Genomic DNA, 4,164 nt, shown 5'->3' on the forward strand with positions numbered 1-4,164 from the left:
TATAAGTATTTGGTATAAATTAATATGTAGTTTTAATTATTTCGAGTCATTTGCGATTCCATTGCGTCATTTGGGTCAAAGAAAACCGTCATTGCATATTGTTAGACGTGGTAAAACAGTTAGTTGTTTATAATAAATAATAAACACATACAAACTACCTACGTGTAGACAGTATTCTTCTCAATGGAATGACACTATAATCAGTTTCATTTCGTTCCTCTATCGGCGGCTCACAGAAACACGTTTCGGCAAACAGCCCAGGGCTTTGTTTGCCTCTCCACTTTTCCCGGATATTAATTTCTGTTCGTGTTTACTTTTATGATTGATCCGCGTTTAACGAAAGGATATGCGCCAAGGTGTGAGGGCGGCCGTTTGTATTGTGTCACCGTCTATGTGTACATCATGCCCATTATCTGAGCGTAATCTATCTACATACGTGTACGGATTTTTGTTGAGTCGGGAATTGGAACTGAGTTAGGAGAAATGTATCAATAATTATAACTCACCCAATCAGTGACGTCCTATTGGGGTAGGCAGATTGAGCGTCGCGTGGAGGCGGCAGTTACTCGAAGGGCGGCAAATTGAGGAGTATCATTTGGTATATAATATACAAATAGTACTTAATAACGAAGATATCTTTCCTTTAAAAAATTCAGCTCACTGGTTGGAAATAAAGTGTATTAATTAGCATAAAAGGTTTAACATGATTTAATTTTTTGTCGGGTTTACGATGTCTAGTTTACTTCCGTTGTTTTTCGACGTCCTTGGTGATCAGAAACGGCACGACCACGGATGATAAAAAAACATTCCATAAAATCCACTGTATAATCCAGTTTCGTATTCCCACTCGACATTCGAAAGCTTGTGACCAATTTCAAATTGTTTTATAGAAATCAAACATTTTTATACGTTCACTCTAATCACAGAACAGATTAATAAAAATAATAATGTGTAATTTGTAATAGAAAGCCTCCGGAATATCCTCAAATAATACTAATACCTATATACTGCAGGTTTCGTTTGCGTGACAAACTTTAATGCAGAGTATGATACAGACGTAAGGTATTTTTTACCACGTGTATCTATAGGTTTATCCCCAGTGGGTTGGAGCGGATCCTTTTTTGAGTTGCTCCGCTCCAACTCCGCTCCGGGACCAAATACTTGCTTCAGCTCCGTTCCGGTCAAAAAGTTTAGTAGGTACTTATGTAGTTTAGGTATTATACGTATACCAATGTTAAAAAAGTTAAAATTTAGTAGTTTTGAAAGAATGTTTATGATTCGACCTTTTCATTATTCTTCTTCTTATTGTGCCATCCCCTAGCGGAGGTCGGCCACAATCAAGGCGATTTTATCTTTGTCGTCTACAAATTACGGAGGTTCTTAAGCAACGAAATGCGGCGCCGTCCTCTGCTACGCTTCCCATTGATCTTTCCTTGAATGACAAGTTGGGGAATGGTGTATTTTTGTCCTGTCATAATGTGGCCGAGGTACTGTAGTTTCCTGGTTTTGATACTACGTAGAACTTCTCGGTCCTTCCCCATTCGATTGAGAACTTCAACATTTGTCACCCGGTCAGTCCAAGGAATTTTGAGGATGCGTCTATACAGCCACATCTCGAAAGCTTCAAGTCTCCGTGACATCTCTTGGTTTTGCGTCCATACTTCTATACCATAGAAAAGAATTGAGAGCACATAACAACGTACCATACGCAGTCTCATACCTAGGTTAAGATCTCGATTGCTAAGGAGGCGTCTCATTTTGAGAAAGGCGCTCCTTGCGATCTCAATTTTAGTTTTTATTTCCTGAGACTGGTTCCATTTCTCATTGACCCATGTACCTAAATATTTATAATGGGTCACACGTTCGATTGGTTTGCTGTTAATGACAAAATTTGTGTTGGTGTCTGGTGTCGCTATTTTTGATACTAGTAATAGTTTTGTTTTCTTGAGGTTCATTTCATTATTAATTCTATTAAACACAAACCCGACAGCAAATCGTCTTTCATTATCTGTCTCTTCTGTCAAAAAAGTGAGGTTATTTATCACTCAGCAGTGCTGCCATATTTCAAATAATAAATTCCAGTATTGCAACGTGTCAAATATAATATATTTTTATTGGTATGACGAAAATTTAATAATAAAAAACATACGGAGCAGTGAAGCACTACAAATTTTTGGTGCTCCGGCTCCGCTCCTGCTCCGAGTAAAACCCAATTGCTCCACTGTTCCGATTTTTTTCTAGTTTACCTAGTTTAGACTAGTTTTAGTGTCCGTTTCTCTTATTTCCTTCCATTCTATCAAATAGAAACCACAGAATATTAAATAATATATACCTATTCTAAATTTTAATGTAAGTACCTATGTAATTCAATATTAATTAAAAAATGCAGATTGTTGCCAACGACCATACCATGTTGAAAGCACCGGTTCTCGTCCGATCACCGAAGTTAAGCAACATTGGGCGCGGATAGTACTTGGATGGGTGACCGCTTGGGAACACCGCGTGCCGTTGGCTTTCATTTTTGCATTTTCCAGAAGGCTGATCTGTCCCATAAAAATAGCGACTATTATGACTAGTATGAGTAAATTTTAATAACTTAGAAGAGTGTGTATTTTGTAATATTTTATTATTTTGTAATATTAAATTTTAGAAGAAAATAATTAATTAATAATATTCAATTAATATTATATTGACTTTAGAGACATAAATACTATACATAAAAATTAGAATCAATGCATTATTTATATTTGTCATGAATTATCTGTCTTTACAGCACTCTAAACTGTAAGGAACAAGCTATCTCTCTCTGACGCACGTACATTTTCATACGAAATTATTGGCGTCTTTGTTGAGCGATCACATAAATTGAATACCCAGATTGCATCCTTCATGCCGGCTGCACTTAATCGCTTATCCACGTATGTGCATTTCGCTCACACGCTTCATAACAAATGTACAACACTGGTTTTATAGAAATATATACCTACAGATCTATATCAGTATTAAAATCGACGCGTCATTTAGCTATCAATAAAAACTCTATATTGCTTTACTTGTGATATAAAACAGTTATTAGCTAAATATTATTATTGAGTGCATCGACAAGAATGCTGACAGGTGGCGCTGCCACCGGATAATTTGTCAGTTTGTGATAATTAATTAATGCGGTTAATTATCAGTTGATAAACTTATTAAACAGTGTGCAGTGCAACGTGATAAAAAAAAACTTAGATTGCCCTAGGTACAGTAATGTTAACAGTTGACCGTTCACAAAATAAATAATTATTTTTGGTTTTTAATTCTGTCGCACGGATTGTATTGCAGATTGATGGATTGTTCTAATTTATAAAACAATACTTACCTAAGTACAGGTCACAGATATTATGAGCTTTATATTTAGACAATTTATTCTAAATAATAATTTACGAATTCGTGTACAGCAGACATTTTATATGAAGATCGTTAATAATATGCGAAAACCCGCCCGTGTATGATGAATGTATGTACTAAAAATGAATGAGTACCTAGGTATAATGTTAGTTGTTGTTTCCTTCGACCCATACCGATTTTAATATGGCTTTGTTTTGTACAAATTACATCTATTATGTTCCAAAGGTGGTAGGTATATACCTTCGGAGCATACCCATTGTTACATAGTCGGGGATGCGTTACTATTTCCACACAAAGGAAATGCTGAAGCTATAAAGGCAAATGACATGCGAGTTTAAAATTATTATACTATTCTAATTTGTAACTAGATAGGTACACGTCGATGCACGGACATACCGAGATACATAATGTAGAAATAAGAACATAAAATTATATTATTAATAATGTCGTACCTAATAATATTTAATAAGTATGGCACATTGTAAATCATACAGCGTATTTATTATATTAATTTATATATACGTAATCTGTATGATAATCACGTTATTTAGCCATAAAGAATCAGAGGAAAGCAAAAAGTCATTATGACTTCCCACAATTTTTTCAAAATTGGAATGATAAAAATACTCTTGGTTTCGTGCGTTCTCGGCTCGGCTTCGTGCGCGCTCGGTCATTGCGGCCGCCATCAAGGCAAGTGTACCAACATATCGGCGCGAACATGCGAACAGCTGTCGCCGGCTGACAGCTGTGAAGATAGCGGTTGAATTGTAAAAA

The 4,164-nt window shown here is 35.9% G+C and overlaps 1 non-coding gene across 1 annotated transcript; it reads left to right on the top strand.

The window, feature by feature from the left end:
- The first annotated feature begins 2,395 nt into the window (after positions 1 to 2,395).
- Positions 2,396 to 2,514, top strand: LOC147073885 (5S ribosomal RNA). The gene has a single exon (XR_015070415.1). It is a non-coding gene; the product is annotated as a 5S ribosomal RNA (ribosomal RNA).
- Positions 2,515 to 4,164: the final 1,650 nt, after the last annotated feature.

The sequence above is a fragment of the Rhyacophila brunnea genome, unplaced genomic scaffold, assembly GCF_057557595.1.
Source record: "Rhyacophila brunnea isolate RB1 unplaced genomic scaffold, BYU_Rbru_1.0 scaffold_17, whole genome shotgun sequence".
Taxonomy (NCBI): domain Eukaryota; kingdom Metazoa; phylum Arthropoda; class Insecta; order Trichoptera; family Rhyacophilidae; genus Rhyacophila; species Rhyacophila brunnea.